This window comes from Vanessa tameamea, chromosome 29 (assembly GCF_037043105.1).
Source record: "Vanessa tameamea isolate UH-Manoa-2023 chromosome 29, ilVanTame1 primary haplotype, whole genome shotgun sequence".
In the NCBI taxonomy this organism is placed as follows: domain Eukaryota; kingdom Metazoa; phylum Arthropoda; class Insecta; order Lepidoptera; family Nymphalidae; genus Vanessa; species Vanessa tameamea.
This window is the reverse complement of record NC_087337.1, coordinates 1,369,867-1,388,229: the sequence shown is the minus strand read 5'-3', so window position 1 is coordinate 1,388,229 and position 18,363 is coordinate 1,369,867. Positions and strand designations below refer to the sequence as shown.

At 37.7% G+C, this 18,363-nt stretch overlaps 1 protein-coding gene across 3 annotated transcripts in view; it reads right to left on the bottom strand.

The window, feature by feature from the left end:
* Window positions 1–18,363, bottom strand: part of LOC113396149 (uncharacterized) — a 110,830-nt gene that overhangs the window by 58,982 nt on the left and 33,485 nt on the right. For all 3 annotated transcript variants that reach the window (XM_026633974.2, XM_026633975.2, XM_064219785.1), the window contains one exon: window positions 10,342–10,411. The gene's annotated coding sequence lies outside the window, so the exon portion shown is untranslated. The remainder of the gene's footprint in view (window positions 1–10,341; window positions 10,412–18,363) is intronic.

The window sequence follows — 18,363 nt, the reverse complement described above, 5'->3', positions numbered from 1 at the left end:
AACTAAAGCAACATAAAAGTTCAATAAAAATCGGTTCAGTACTATTCACGTAAAGAGACCAAAAAAAAAATTTCCTGTATAATATTAGTCAAATTCGATAAAAGCTACATTAAAAAAGGGCATTAAATTATACAGCTCACTGATTAATCACGAAATCTCGGAAACGATAACACCTAGTAGCTTGAAATTTGGCAGCTAGGATTTTACGAAACTTTTATATATTTACGAAATTTATACGATATTTTACGAAACGGATTTTATGAAACTCCACCACCAAGAGGGTACAACGGGGGTTTGAAGTTTGTGTTTTATAAATTTCGCGCGACAGAGCCGCAGGTTCAGCTAGTTCATTATAAAGTTGTAGTAATTTCGAAATTTATCTCTCGATTAAATGGACACAGTACACGCGACGCCAACGACCCACCAGCTACATCCCACGCGTAAACAGCACAACTCACTTTAAGTAACCTTGGCAATCGTCTCAAATAACTGGATCCAAAAGTAAGGGGTGCGTTTATTTTTGGTACTCAAGGAAAACGACAAAACTCCATTACGAATTTATTTTTAGACCTTTTGTTTTACAAATATTATAGAGAGGTAAAATTTATATGTTTGCATGTACGGAGGTGATCTCCGTAACAAATGATCCAATTCAAGATTTTTTTTCACTGGTATAAAACTACATTAAACCCGAGTGGTTTCTTTATTTACATACAGTCTGGTATTTATATAAAGTTAAAGTGAACCGTCAATGGTGCAACACTATTACACTTAACTACTTATATCCAATAAAATTTTACTTCAAAAGTACCAAAACCAACTTCACCGACATTCAAAACCTCCATGTTTTCGCGAGTCCATAACGAATATCATAGATTATTCAAGCTCTCGACCAATGATAACGCATCAATTCAAGGTCAAAGTTGTTTGTTTGTCTCTCCTCTTGTGATTGGAATACACTATACGTACGACCTGAACTAAAGCTATTCTCTTTAGAAAATACATCGTTAACGAAATCCGCCAGGACATCGATGAGATTATCTCGACGTGTTTATTGAACAAGGATAATTCTACTAACAATTTGACAGTTACAATAGTAACGTAATCGTTCAGCAGAGTAACTATTCTACAAACAGTTCGGTCAGTTGCGTCGGAATATAATCGGGATCGTATCGTAAGCGATATAAAGTGGAATTGATCCTCAGCCTCATTGATACGATTAAGCTGAGCTCATCCTCCTCCTCTTGTTCTTATCCCAATTTTATTTGGGGTCGTCGCATCATGTCTTCTTCTATACTTCTCTGTCTGACGTTATCTCACAAGTACCATTCTTACCAGCCATATCGTCTTTCACACACTGGATCCATCGTTTCGTTGGTCGTCCCCTTCCTCTATATCCATCCACGTTCATGCTCAAGACCTTCCTCACAACATGGTCCTCATTCCTCCGCAGAACATCGCTGAACAGCCCGTACCATAAAAGTCGATTTCCTCATAACTTCTCGGTTACCGCTGCCACTTTCAAACTTCCTCTTATGTACTCATTCCTTACTCTATCCATTCGGGAACACCACACATTCGTCTCGACATTCTCATTTCCACTACATGCATTTTTCATCAGACTTTCAGTCAACCCTTTTGTGTAACGTATCGTAATGTATAAATAATAAATATAAATATAATAAATATTGGACAACATCACATACATTACTCTGATCCCAATGTAAGTAGCTAAAGCACTTGTGTTATGGAAAATCAGAAATAACGACGGTACCACATACACCCAGACGCAAGACAATATAGAAAATTAATGAACTTTTTCTACATGGACTCGGCCGGGAATCGAACCCGGGACCTCGGAGTGGCGTACCCATGAAAACCGGTGTACACCCTACTCAACTACGGAGGTCATCGAATGTATGTCAGTAGAATTCACCCCTGGTATATTTAATCCAATTTAAACTCGCATCGCGAATCTGTAATATTCACGTCGTCAATATATACGTACATATATGCCACATTTAAGGCAGTTAGCCTTACAATTTCACGTCGAATTCGATTACATATCATTTATGACCGAGTTATTGTAACAAATTGTTACTTGGAAATACGCGAAATGATTATCGGCTGCTTTCGCTCGACTTATTTGTTGCGAGGTGAGTTTTTTGATCGATACGTTTTCGAAACGAATTAAGATAGTATTTAACCACGGTAACGGTATAGCTTTCAGATTTTCAACTATGAAGGACCACACCATGATCTACGACAAAGTGCCGAGAGGCTTTACTTGGTGGTAAGATTTTGTGCCTGTCTAGTGTCTAGGTACCACTCATCATGTACTCACTCATCATGTATCGTTCCGCCAAGCAATCCTTAGTATTGTCTTGTTTTGGTTTGAAGGGTGAGTGAGCCAGTGTAACTACACGCGCATTGGTATGTAGGCGATGATAAAGATGAATTGGATTTGTAACGCAGTACTGATATTATAAAGAGATAAAGTTTGTTTGTGTGTATGTGAGGGTTGATCTCAGGAACTTATGATCCATTACCGATTTTTTTTTTCACTGGTAGAAAGCTACATTTAAGTAACAGCCTGTAAACTTCCCACTGCTGGCCTTAAACCTTTAGAAGACTGGTCTGATCACCACGCTTTTCCAACATATGTTGGTGGATTCATGTGACAATATCTATGAGCAGTGTGACCAGCCCTTTTTTTTCCTCGCTGAACAATCGCGTTACGCATTCCCATATGAAGTGAGGGGGGGGGCAATTGGGACTCGCCAGTGTCCACGAGGCCTATCACGCCTCTACTAGTAATACTGACTAGACAATTGATCTTGGGGTCAGATTTTCATCATCAGATCATTCCTGCGCCGAAAACCACGTCAAGTAATTTTTTACTTTTGTGTGAGTGGAGACGAAAACAGCCCAAGGGATCAGGATCGAACCTGCGACTTTTATCATCGCTAGGCAGCCCTTAAACCATTGCGATATTGACGGTTTGGTCCTGCACCAGATCTTTTTCCAGTCGTGTCGAATTTGCCGTCCCATCGGCTCATTATACCGAGAGAATAGGCAGTGCACCAGTGTTTGCACACACACACACACACACACACACACACACACACACACACACACACACACACACACACACACACACACACACACACACACACACACGAACTGAAGTATTAAACGGCGGCACATCAATCGGCGCAGCTTAATCGTCAACGTCATCCGCAATCACGGGGTACCCACCACTGGAAATCAGTATTGAGTGTCAGTTAACCCGACTCATACCGACGGTGTCACTTTTTAGGGCATTCCAACGTTGCAGACGTCAAATCGAATTTGTTAATGCTTCGTTTTAATTGAATTAATTCGCTTCATTTACGAAATCATGAGAACGTCTGCTCGTCTCATTGTCGGCTTTCACTTACACAACAAAGGGGGGGTCGAATATGGCGAATATTTGCATTGACTTCAGTCGAAGAAATGTGTAATTCAAGGTCTCCTTTTTTTTTGGAACGATGTCCTTTTACTGGGTTTATTATTAACATTAGGTGACAAAGTTGCCAGTCCGCCTACCTATTTAAAAAATAACATAACCGAATCAAGAAACCTCCGTGTCTTGAAGTCGACTAACAAAGCGGCGCTACTAACCAAATTTGGCGCCAAAATGTTTTTTTTTTTTATGTTAGAGGTGGCAAACGAGCAGGAGGCTCACCTGATGGAAAGTGACTACCACCGCCCATGGACATCTGCAACACCGGGGGGCTTGCAGGTGCGTTGCCGGCCTTTCAGGAAAGAGTACGCTCTTTTCTTGAAGGTTCCCAAGTCGTATCGGTTCGGAAAAACCGCCGGCGAAAGCTGGTTCCACAGAGAGGTTAGGCGAGGCAGAAAATGTCTTAAAAATCGCGCTGTTGTGTGTTGTGTTTAAATGATATTTTTAATGTCAAATAGTATACATTAGTTCAGTTAGAAATGGATTTGTGGATAACAATTTACTTTAAGTTTGTTTACGTTTTTCTTTTTTTTTTTTCTTATAGAGTCGTAACACCGCTCTCTATACGACCAGTAACTTTTTTCCGCTCTGTAAAATTAATTATTTGTTAGTAAATTGCAATCAAGAATCCTCTTTAATTTTCTGCACATTACGGCTGGAACTCTTCAAAATGAGACCATAGCCGACTTTTTATGTGCAGATTCCATAATCACTGGGACAAAAATCGTCTGACGCTATTAATATATAAGATATCATAGCTCACGAAACGCTTCATAGCGTGAAACGTCCACAGGAAACGCGCCCCGAAACATTATCAGTCGCATGTAAAAATTCGCGCTCGAATATTATTTCCATAAATTTCGAAAAATGCGTGCGTCCGTCACTCAAGTGAAAAGGTTTAATTGATAAAGTCATATGTTTTTTTTTAGTTTAGTTGAATTGAAATTCAATATCGAAAGTCACGTCACCAGAATCGCAACGCATGTAATTCTGTACTTTCAAATCGTTAATATTTTTTAAAGGTTAAATATTACGTTTGATAAGTGGCTTAGTCTTCTTTATAGCTGGATTGTCTTTAAAATTCGCGAAGCAACCTGCATATGTCGAATGAAATCTGCCATATTTAATGTGACGGAGAAATCACCATCGCTTATCTTGGCAACACAGATGTTATGACTTGGCGGAAGGGCTTTGGGCAAGCCATTATGGATAGGTACCACCCACTCGTATATTCTACTGCCAAACAGCTAAATTCATTATTGTTGTGTTCCTGTTTGAAGTGAGTGAGTCAGTGTAACTACAATCACAAGAGAAATAACATTTTAGTTGACAAGGTTAATCATTCTTACAGCCACTGTTTATAAGCGGTGGTGACCACTTCACCATCAGATCGCCTATTTGCTCGTTCGTCGTCGTATATCATAAACCGCAATGGTAAATCAAAAATCCGGTAGGTTACCTACCTGGATAGACAAAATAAAAAAAAACAATAATTTTTTTACTTAACACATCATTTGTTAGCCGCGCCTTCGCTCGTGTTTTCGGGGTTGGTCCTCATTCATTAGGCAAAACAGAGCACCCTATGTCTTTCCTCGAGGTTCAAGCTTGCTTCGTATTAAATTTCATCGGTTCAGAGGTTTAGCCTCCAAAGAGTAACAGACAGACAGAGTTACTTTCTTATTTATTATCTACTCGTTCTAAATAAAGCTAGTATATCTAATACTTGGTGGTAGGGCTTTGTATAAGCCCGTCTGGGTAGGTACCATCCCCCGTCTGGGTAGGTACCACCCACTCATCAGATATTCTACCGCGAAATAAACAGTACTCTGTATTGTTGTGTTCCGGTTACAAGGGTGAGTGAGCCAGTGTAATCACAGGCACAAGGGACATAACATCTTACTTCCCAAGGTTGGTGGCGCATAGGTGATGTAAGGAATGGTTAATATTTCTTACAGCGCCATTGTCTCCCCTAGATTCTAAATACTAAAAAACAATTCTCTGGTAGAAATCTACTCCAGAATCTAATCTTATATATTAACAGCGTGAGCCGATTTTTGTCCCAGCGATTACGGGACGATAGCTGCACGTAAAACATCGGTCATGGTCTCGTTTTGAAGAGCTCCAGCCGTAGATGAGTTTAAAGAGGATTCTTGATTGCAATTTACTGAATTGTATTTAACAAAGAATTAATTTTAGAGAGTGGAATATAGGTACTGGTCGGTTAGACAGCGGTACTAGGGCTGTATAAGAAAAAAAATTAAAAACCTAAACTAAATAAAAGTTAATTATTTCAATTCTAACTAAATTAATGTATACCATATGACATTAAAAAATTAATTTATATAAGGTTTCATAATTCTGGCGCCCAATGTAGACGAGCGACTTGCAGTTTACGATGAAATAAAATCAAAACAAAACCTGTCATAGGTTTCGAACTTTCTAAAAAAAAATCTTTTGAATAAACGCGAACTTTCGCGGGCGACCCGCTAGTATAAGATATAATTTTCTTTATTAATTAATAGCAAACTTGTAAAGCCAGGGTTGCTAATGGTTAACGTAATCAAACAGTTCAAAATAACGAAATCGTCGTTACGGAAATCCGCGAGGAAACAAAACAAAGAAACTCGCTCAGTTGCCTCTTTGTACATAAAGCAGATTCACATTTATTGTTCTTAATATCATGTAATAAATAACTTTCAAATTAATCGTAAATATTCTAACGTTTATACAAAAAACGACGAGATCTCAGAAAAAACGACCGGAGACGTCATTTCGTCACGTCCGTACGTCACGCTCTGATACTTGAGAGTTTTCAACCAATCTGCATGAACCTTTTCAAGTAACTAGTCTTAAAAAGACATTTCAAATATTAGCCGAGTGGCCCAGTGGCTAGCAAAGGTGTAATCTAAATGATGATTATTGCATCAAACCCGGATAAATTTGTGTTTGTAGTCTAGTCTAATCTCGAGGAAATTCTTCTACATTTGTACCAACAAACCCAAATTGGAGTCGAGTGCTGGATTACGATCCGAAACTTTCTCGCAGCAATGGATTATTAGCAGGACGTTGTTCAACTTCAAATATTTACAAATAAATTAATGAATAGCAAGAAATATATATAATAATCAATTTTTTACGTTATAAAGTTACGTGTCTAAGCCGTTGACAGGAGTTCTTTCGTCTGAAGCCAAACCTGGCTTCGTCGGATCATGCTTGTCATAAAATGATATCGTCATTGGTGGCACGCCCTGGGTGGGTACCACTCAACATATATTCTACCGCCTAACAGCATTACCTCGTATTATTACGTTCCGGTTAGAAAGGTACTAAGTGAGCCAGTGTAACTACAGGCACAAGGGACATAACATTTTAGTTCCAAAGGTTCTTTACGTCGCAAATACCTATTTAAATGGGTATATTTATTTACAGTGACATATCTATGAGCAATTGTGACCACTCAGCATCTCCATCAGGTGGCCCATGTATCCGTCTGCTCACCTACGTAACAAGACGACGAATTGAATTGAATTCAGCTTTGCATCATTTGATCTAATCTAACAAAGATTGTTAGCCAAATAAAAGCTTGTAAAAACACGTTCATAAATCAGTAATCATTCTCTGAGTTTCTTAATTTACAATCAAAAAATTAAACCAAGTAGACTTCGCCCAGTATTTGTGAATCATCAAATCAAAGGAGTATCTATACTAGTATTATAAATACTAAAGTAACTCTGCCTGTCTGTTGCTCTTTCACGACCAAACCGCTAAAGCAAATTTGATAAAACTTCGTCTGAAGGTAGCTCGAACTCCAAAGAAGGACGTTGTCTACTGAATAAGTCAATTTAAGCAAAGCGACCACCGATTCTGAATAAAGATTCAAACGAGAAGAACCGACAAGAAACTCAATCAAACATTACCACTAATTAAAACAGGTGTGTTAATTAAACACAATTATATGTATCACGTGAACATTGATGAATAAAGTTAAATACTTAATAAAATGCGATAAAAAAATCTTTGACTTAGTATTCGAATATTATTAAAGTTAATTGAACTTAATTAAAATGACAACGTAAATTTGTTAAAGTGAGTAACTTAATCTCTTGCTGGTTCTTTGCTTAAAAGTAAGAAAGAGAAAGTAGACGAGAAGAGGAGGATAACAATATAGTATAACGCCCTAACTTATATGACAGCGTATTATATGTATGTTTAAATCAGTAGCTTTAAATTTAGTTCGACAGTGTACCATGACGATACGAAAGTGCCTTTATGAGCCTACTTGAATAGAGAATATATCGATTTTGATTTTTAACTGTCGCCATGTTTGGTGGTGGGGGGGGGGGGTGTTGGTCGAAGGTTTTAGATACAAGGAAGTGACTAATGACCCTAAACTAATTCATTTCTCGGGGTTCAAGATTACATTAGCAGCCTGTAAATTTCCCACTGCTGGGCTAAGACCTCGTCTCCCTTTGAGGAGAAGGTTTTGGAGCATATCCCACCACGCTGCTTCAATACGGGTTGGAATACACATGTGGCAGAATTTCGTTGAAATGCAGGTTTCCTCACGATGTTTTCCTTCGCCGCCGAGCACGAGATGAATTATAAACACATATTAAGCACATGAAAATTCAGTGGTGTCTGCCTGGACTTGAACCCGAAATTATCGGTTACGATGCAGTAATCATCAGTGGAGTTAAGACATAAAAGCGTAACAAACGCACTCACGATCACATTTCCATATACTAACACGGATAAGTTTTGAAATTAATTCATTAACATACATAACCCCGACGAGACGAGAGCAGAGATAATTTCGGTGACATTTTGAAAAAAACACGCGACGGGTTTTTTTTTTTTTAATTCTTTAATTGACCCAACGTATCCAGTGTTTTATATTAAATGAAACGATAATTAACAAGTGTTGGCTTTAAAAAAAATGGCGATTTAATCAGTAATCTGAATTTAACATCAGAAATTAAGTATCGAAAAAAAAAAAAATTTTTTTTGTAGAGTACTTGTTTAATCGGTTGTGTAATGATAATTACTTGGATGGAATAGGTGTTCTTGTGGGAGGGGGTTCGTCTACTACAGTTTGTTTGAGGGTCCACAATACTTCGTATTGCTGTGATCTGGTTTGAAAGTGGACTAAGCCAATAGTTTGACAAGAGACCTAACATGTTCGAAGACGTTGGTTTCTTTGAAATAGGTAGCGAACGGCAAAATTACATTGACTCTGTAAGAAGTATTAATCATTACACACACACACACACACACACACAAACACACACACACACACACTTTTCTAGTTGTAACAAAGTCATTGTTGACTTTCTAGTTGTCCTGGTGGATGAGCGGGGCACCCAGTAATACGGGTTTGCACCTAGTACAGGGGCCCTTGCAACTTGTTTGTAATGTAATCCTTAAGTCAATAAAGTTTATTTTTTTTTGTATTTTTTTTTTTAAAACTTACGTCGTCATTGCGCCACCGACCTTGGGAACTGAAATATGAGCATGCTTGCAGATACACTGGCTCACTCACCCTTCAAACTTGAACACATGAATATAAAGTATTGCCGTTGGGCAGTAGTGTAGTATTAGTGTTTACTGCATTCATATTGTATGGAGAGGATTACATGGACTATCTTGTTGTTCTAGTGGCTTCTTGACATGACATTTCTAGGTATTGGGTTCAAACACAGGATCGATACAAACAGAACGAAGAAGGCGGAAAAGAGGCATCTTGCGGGCTGGCATGGCTAGGGTGACTAGTGCAGCTCATTCTAGCTGACTTGACTAGTCGTCTATCTTCGCTTTTGGACTCCACTTCCACTTACCACCAGGTGGAGGGGAGTCATGTCTGTCCGGACGATAAAAAAAAATCGTTCTCTAGTTTTTCTGTCCAGTACTTCGCAGTGGCATGCCAAGTGTAAAGTTTCTGTATTAACAATCCTGGACGTCGGGAAACACGTGAATCCGTCGCTCCAAAGTTTGAACCTGAAAGATCAGGTCAGCGCCGTCCCATCGGATTATGAAAGTGAGGAAATAAAGAGTGCTTTGTTAGCTTACAAAGGGGAAGTTATCTGGAAACCGGCTGTCTTGGTATGGGCATGTTATGCGGAGGAATGAGGACCATGTTGTGAGAAAGGTTTTGAGAATGGATGTGGATGGATACAGAGGTAGGGGACGACCCAAGAAACGATGGATGGATTGCGTGAAAGACGATATGGTTAGAAAGAATGTTACTAGTGAGATGACGTCCGACAGAGAAGTATGGGAGAAGAAGACATGCTGCGCCGACCCCGAGTAAAATTGGGTTAAGGGCAGGAGGATGATGATTGTTAGCGTACAGCTCTTGCCCAGAACCAATACGCTTCGCGATCAATTTACTTGTACAACGTGATTAAAAGGAAACTTAAAATTATATTCATTAAAACTTCATGCTTGCTAAGACATCTTAAAAAAATATTTACTGACACTCAATTATGATGAAGTAGAATCACTCTATTAAAACGCATATTATAATTTACACAGTTAATAATATATAAATGTTTGTGTATAATTTATGTAGATGCAAGCAAGACACGCCAACACACACAAACACACACTCTTATAACATATGATGTTGTAAGATATTGATATGGAAGAAGAAGAATTCTGGCATAGGTGCCCTGCTGCACTTAAAAGAAGGCTCCAACCTTTACTGTTTATAACGTAACAAGCTGAATAAATATATATTTTTTTTTAGTACATAGTGCACATCTTGCTGTTTCCGTTGAGAATCGTAAACTAAAATCGGTCTGATTGACATTAAAAAAAAAAGAAAAGAAAAATCTTACAGTAAGTATCTATGGCCGGATGTCATTACTGGTCTTCATTGGCGAGCAGTCGATTTGTAAGTCTGCCTTCCTGAAAAAAAAAAAAAACTATAGATACATTAGATCCAACCCGCGTGTGGGGGGAGGATGTTAAGTCAATAAGCTGACAATTTCGCTGGCTGAAATTAGAACCATGATCGATTCATCCTCCCAAAATTTTGGAGTTTATAATGAGTAGGGTTGATGGGACCAGCCCTTATTTAAACCCAATCGAGTTAAGCCGTAGGATCAACTAGTAATTGCTAGTACAACCTTCCTATTATTCATTAAGTATATTATTTTGTTTTACTATTTCTAATAAAGTGGTTACATATACAATGTTTACAACAATAAATCAAAATCAAAATATATGTCGGCGCATCCGCCTCTCATCACGTGATCTGTCAAACGTCAATATACATAACGAACGCCGAGGACTGGAGGGGCGGCCATCGGTTGAAAAGCGACAGTGAGTTTTGGTTCGTCGCAAAGTGCGCACGCATTCACGTGCTCGGTGGACGTTAAGTTCTGATTCAAAGTTAGCCATAATTATTATAAGATTGTCTAAATTATATTGTGTAAAGTAATATCGTGTTAACTCAAAAAAAACTATTGTGAAATATAAAGTGAAGTGATTATCATAACATAAACATAACATAAACAGCCTGTAAATTTCCCACTGCTGGGCTAAGGCCTCCTCTCCCTTTGAGGAGAAGGTATGGAGCATATTCCACCACGCTGCTCCAATGCGGGTCGGTGGAATACACATGTGGCAGAATTTCGTTGAAATTAGACACATGCAGGTTTCCTCACGATGTTTTCCTTCACCGCCGAGCACGAGACGAATTATAAACACAAATTAAGCACATGTAAATTCAGCGGTGCCTGCCTGGGTTTGAACCCGAAATCATCGGTTAAGATGCACGCGTTCTAACCACTGGGCCATCTCGGCTCATGATTATCATAACAGTACTTTTTTTCATTATGCTACTGTCTCCTTACCCGACAATCCACGCCTACTCGAAGATGACCGACAACTACGATGATGCTGAAAAGGCTTATATACTTTATTCAAGTAGGCTTTTACAAGCACTTTCGAATCGTCATTTAACAAACTATTTAAAGTAAAGCTACCACCGGTTCGGAATGTAGATTCAACCGAGAAGAACCGGCGAGAAACTCAGTAGTTACTCTTTTTCAACGTCTAAAAATACAGCCATGTTAGTTAAATACAATTATATATGTATGTTATGTCTCCTGCCTGGAAGTCGACGAGCATTAACTCCACGCTTCATATATCAATATAATCTTATGTATATTTACAATAATATAGATCTTTTTGTAAGAAACGGGGAACGACCATTGCATAGACACGAGGGACTTGGTGAGCATAAGACCAGCGTGGTAGAATTAGCAAACCTCAAAAAGAAAGCAGGCCTTAGCCCAGTAGTGGAACACTAACAGGCTGCTAAAACTGATGCTATTTATGAACTATACTTTGTAAATTATGGTATTATCTCTAAAAATCTTATATTGTCATTGTTTGTAATTATTGTTAGTTATTTATTTTTTTTTACTTCATTTTTTTTTTGCTAATTGTTTAAATGTTAAATAATTAATAAGCGTGCTATATTGCAGTCTGTAGTATTTATTAAATAGAGTATTGTTAAAAAAATTGTTATTGGAGGCTAACGTAACTATTAATGCTGTATATACCTATTAAGTGTTTGAAATTGTATCTGTCATTTCATCGTATTCTTGTTTTAAGTGCTATATTTCAAATACTGTGGTGTATCGATTAAATAAATAAAAATATATATATATATATATATATATATATATATCATTCAAATGAATACTATACCATATAAGTATATAGATACCACCGAATCCAACCATTTTTTTAAAATTTACTTGGTGGTAGGGCTTTTTGCAAGCCCGTCTGGGTAGGTACCACCCACTCATCAGATATTCTACTGCCAAACAGCAGTACTCTGTATCGTTGTGTTCCAGTTTGAAAGGTGAGTGAGCCAGTGTAACTACAGGCACAAGGGACATAACATCTTAGTTCCCAAGGTTGGTGGAGAATTCAACCATTCAAATTTGTGTCCAAACCGTGAAACAATTTTGAACTACGGTTAACAACAAACCTACGAGTCATTCTATTTTTTTCTATACATATTTCTAATGACATACAAGTAAACCAATTAATAATCTTACCTAATTAATATGATTTTAATTAATCGTTTTGTTAATTAATCACTTTGTTTTCTTTATGTATAAATAGTGCACGTGCCAAGCCTGCTCGGTTCACTGGTAACCATTACACAGTATAAAACAAAGTCGCTTAACGCTGTCTGTCCCTGTGTATGCTTAGATCTTTAAAATTACGCAACGGATTTTGATGAGGTTATTTTTAATAGATAGATTGATTCAAGAGGAAGGTTTATATGTATAATACACGCACAATATAGTAGAGAAACACTGATCATTTTAGAGGTTTCCAAAGTGATGTCGTAAATAAAAACGTTTTTTGCGCTTAAATGCTGGCTCAACCCTACGAGATGGATCAAAATAATGTACTACAGTATTGTACACCTTAAAAAGGTCTTCAAAAAGACTGCGATGGTATATGTCTATCTTTTAGGGATAGCCCACAATAACTATATTTTATCCTTAACTTTTTACGAGATATATAATGGCTTATTTTCGAAGCGATTTTAAGGAATACAGCATTAATCCTTATTCAATTAAGCGCCTTAAATACATTGTGTATTTAATATAGATCAATATGGCCCATTACAGCCTGTAATTTAAACGAATACTTTCGAAGATATTGCAGATTTAAAACACAGGGACATCGCGGTTTGTATTGTCTAACGACTGAAAAACTGTGAACGTTGTAAGACATTCTGTAGCACATTTAGTGACAGGATTGCACCCGTGCGAAGCCGTGGCGGGTCGCTAGTATATATATAAAATCGAAATACCACTCGCTGATTAACCACGAACTCTCGGAAACTATAACACGTACAAACTTGAAATTTGGAAGGAAGGTTCTTATATGCGCCACATACGCTAAGAACAGATTTTTAAGTCCAACCCTAATGGAATGAAACGAGAGTTGAAAATTTGTATGAAAGTCCTATGTTTTTGAAGTAGGAGACTTGAAATTTAAAATGTATGCTCTATAGACGCTGTGGAGGTGTACATAACATAACATAACATAATCAGCCTGTAAATTTCCCACTGCTGGGCTAAGGCCTCCTCTCCCGTCGAGGAGAAGGTATGGAGCATATTCCACCACGCTGCTTCAATGCGGGTTGGTGGAATACACATGTGGCAGAATTTCGTTGAAATTAGACACAAGCAGGTTTCCTCACGATGTTTTCCTTCACCGCCGAGCACGAGATGAATTATAAACACAAATTAAGCACATGAAAATTCAGTGGTGCCTGCCTGGGTTTGAACCCGAAATCATCGGTTAAGATGCACGCGTTCTAACCACTGGGCCATCTCGGCTCGGTGAAGGTGTACTAATAATATATCTTCAGCAGTAGTGCTAGTATATAATAAACTGGTCGTACGTCCAGACTTCGTACGAAAAAATAACCGGAGCTAAAGATAAAAATAAAGTTCACTCCAAAACATAAGTTAAGCAACATGAAAATTCAGTGGCGCCTGAATTTGAATCCGCAATCACCGCTTAAGACTCACGATTTCTAACCACTGTACCGTCCTCCTCCGTGCGGCTCCTCATTAGGCCTTATCAACACAGAATTATAATATAAAACAATTTATTTAGTCATCAAAATATATTTTTTTCATCCAACTTCCGCTTTGAAGTAGATTATTTCAATTATATGAATATATTTCCATCGTAATTACTATTCATCATTAACATAAATTATAAAATTATTTCTTTACGTACAACTAAAACGAACTTAAACTACCGTAGCGGAGTCGAACGTATTTCTATACAAATATTATAAAGACGAGTGATTCGTTTGTTTGTTAAGGATTAGGTCTGAACTTACTGAACCGATTTTAATCATTCTAAACCTACTACTACCTTTAGAAAGTATTTTTTTTTCTCGCTGGAAAAACGCATTACTCGCTTCCCCCACGTGATGGAAGGTGGGGGGGACTCCCCGGAGCCTTGGACGCCGAGTGCACCCAGATACGCCGGGTTTATCCACTAAAAAACTAGCGGTATCCTCTCCGTCTTTCCGCGGGAGCCACGGGGTAGCTTACGCATGCTACCGTGACGCCCTGATGGTCGGCCCGCCTAAAGGTACCGTCGTTACTTCTGATTTTCCATAACACGAGTGTTAATCAAGAATTAGCAATCTTGAACACGTTAGTCAAAGATATGTTCGATTCGAACAGCTTCGTTGCATAGAATTGAACACCAGCTCACAAACTTGGGAACCTTCAAGAGAATAGCGTACTCATTCCTTAAAAGCCGGCAACGCACCTGAAACCCCCCTTTTACATTAAAAAAAGCGACCAAGTGCGAGTCGGACTCGTCCATGAAGGGTTCCGTAGCAGCAAGTAACGAGGTTTATGTTTATGAAATTAAATGTTTTCTTTTTTATATTTGAGGTGATTGAATGAAAGGTAAATTGCGGTTTTCGATTTATGACGTATTAAAAAAAATCTACTTTCTAGATCTCGGTCAAACCAATTTTGGGTGGAAGTTTGCATGGTAATGTATATCACATATTAGTTTTATCATTCTCTTACTTTAGAAGTTACAGGGGGGGGGGGTTCACGGAATATACGGAACCCTAAAAAAACCGTTTAAATCGACTACAAAGTCGGAAAATCCCAAGGGTATTACCCAAAGTCCGAGGTCAACGAGCTGATCCCATAATTGCTCTTAATCACTGAACAGTAACATCACACTGAGGTAACATTTTTAATGCATTGTTAGTCTAGTGGTTATCTTAACGGCTTAGATATGGGGAATTATGAAGGGGGTTCGGGTCTCGGGCGCGCAGGCCACTTCTCACTAGCCGACTAGGAGTTACAACCTTGAATGAGTTCAACATAACTTAACTCGTCTGATCTTTCTGATCATGTCGGATCATCATCCCACCGGTTCACGTTACGGGTTGTAATAGGGAATTTTGTGTGTGTATGTGTGTGTTGTTTTAATGTCATGTAGGTACTTGGAATGGTCCACCTGATGGTAAGTACCACTGGCTATATATATATATATATATATATATTTTTTTTTTTTTTAATTTATTTTACAACATCCACGGGCTCACAGTTGCCCGTGCCTTTTTTTACATTTTATTTTTATAAATTGTGGCGTTATTTTATATTTTTACTGAACATCAGCAGATCTTCGCTGGACTTCGACCTTGTCGTCTTCTTGGAAGACGTGGCCCACAGTGACATTTTTTTTTTTTTTTCAATTTAACATAATATATAAATAGTCCATAATAAATAATATATGATAATATATAATAATACTGTATATGGTGATTTTTTTTTTTTTTTTTAATCCTAATTACTACAATCCAGCGGGCCCTGCTCCGTGCTCGATCAGAGAGAGCACAGCCTCGGCGACTCTGATGTCGCGTTTATGTATAGATGTTTTAAGGCTGTGCTCTAGGATGGTCTTTTCTGAAACACCCGCCGCTCTATATATTAGTAGTTAATAATGGTTTCTCATATTTATCAATGCGTCACCAACCCTGGGAACTAACATATTATGACCCACTGATTCAAACTCCCTTAGGGATGTCTTTAACAAAGTACGAATACTCACTGTTGCGTCACAATATATTTATAATATTATGTATATTAACGGTAACATTGATCACTTTGATAGAATCATTTATAATCATTGTATGAATAAGAGACGTAAGGATAAGCAAAATCAAAATATACTTTATTCAAATAGGCCTATACAACCACTTTTGAATCGTAACTTAACAAACTATATTAAGTGAAGCTACCACCGGTTCCGAATGCAAATTCGACCGAGAAGAACCGGCAAGAAACTCAGTAGTTACTCTTTTTCAACATTTAAAAACACAAAGTCATGTTAGTTAAATACTGCCTGGAAGTCAACAAGCATTAACTCCACGGTTTTTTATCATCTATATAATCTTGTATCGAATAATACTTTATCAATGTATTTTTTACAAATGATTTGAATTTATGAAACGGCAAAGTTAAAAAATATCAGCGGAATTTTACTAAAGCAAAGGATACCTAGACTAGTCTTTATCATTTAAGTATTCATTCTTAAAAATTAATTTATTCATGGTAATAACGTAGGATAATTTTGTATCGCCTCGAAATTTATCTATCTATCAAAATTTTCTCTGAATATTTTTTAAATTCGATTTATTTTTTTACATAAGCCATTAAGAGTCAATCGAATCGACTGCAACAAGACATTCAAAAGTGCTTGTAATGTCTCGTACAAGATGAACTTCGAATTTGATTGCTTCCGAGACAACATCAGTTCCAGGGGCCTGTAACATTATATGTAAATTTTTTATATCACGGGTTTATGAGTTTTATCTGATGTCCGAGATAACGAACGGAATAAACTTTACGTCCGTGATATCAATGCTTGCCAATAAAAATTAAAAAAAAAAAAAAACCATGTTCGAACAAAGTTAACATATGTTAAAGAAATAAATATATTTTTTATAACACGAACATTAAAATACTTTAAAATTAAATTATATATATGGTCGTTTTTGACTTTACAGTACTCGGAATGTCTGATCGCGATAAACTTAAATGATTAGCAAATTTTTATAAGGTTTTCACAATTGGACGAAGCGACATTTACGGTTCTACAACAGGATCCCAGAAAGCGTCCAAAATGCATCCAATGCCAAATTAAATAAAAAAAAATGTTAGACAACACTTGTGTGAAGTTTATTATACTAGTAGTGATTTTATGGTAGATAGCACACCTTGGGAATGAAACATACATTACATTAAAGTAAAATTGTCAAAAAAAAAAAGAAGCTGAGTTTCTTTCGCCGTTTCTTCTCAGGGCGGAGTACTTTCTTTCCCGTACTTCTTCATACCTAAAACCTACACCCCACCAACCTTCTCTCGAGCACCAGCGTTATAGTTTTCGAAATAATTTGTTCCAACTACCAAACCTCTACAGACATATGTACGTAACGTCATAACTCAAAAACGGTTCGCTTTTGCATCATGCATACGGGGGTTAAAATTATCCCAAATAGTCACCCCTATCACTTCCTAACGGGAACACGTCAAATTACCAACAACCCTGTGTATTTGTAATATTTTAATTGCGTTTAGTTTTAATATAACACCAGCTGCTTGTCCCGACTTCTATATAACAAATGTTGTCAGACATGATCCTAGCAAAACATCAAAAAAGGTGCTTTTATGAGGTGCTTTGAACAAAGAATATTTTGATTTGATCTTTGGGACTCCTCGACTCTAAGTGTGCGAGCCACTAAAACACAAACTGTATCCACTCCGAATCTTCGAAAGGCATCACGGGATTGCTTACACAAACACAGTAGGTATCTTTATCTCCTATCACATTCTCCTAGTGTTATGAATGAGTATGGAATGATTTTATATAATTTTATTTAATTATATAGGTTGGCGGACGAGCGAATAAGCCACCTATATACAGACAATGGTGCTGTCCGCCTATAGACAATATATTAACCTTTCCTTACACCGCCAATGCGCCACCAACCTTGGGAACTAAGATGTTATTTTTATTTTTTTTTATGGCATTGGTTGGCGGACGAGCATATGGGCCACCTGATGGTTAGTGGTCACCACCGCCCATAGACAAAGGCGCTATAAGAAATATTAACCATTCCTTACATCACCTATGCGCCACCAACCTTGGGAACTAAGATGTTATGCCCCTTGTGCCTGTAGTTACCCTGACTCACTCACCCTTCAAACCGAAACACAACAATACTGAATATTGATATTTGACGGTAAAACATCTGATGAGTGGGTGGTACC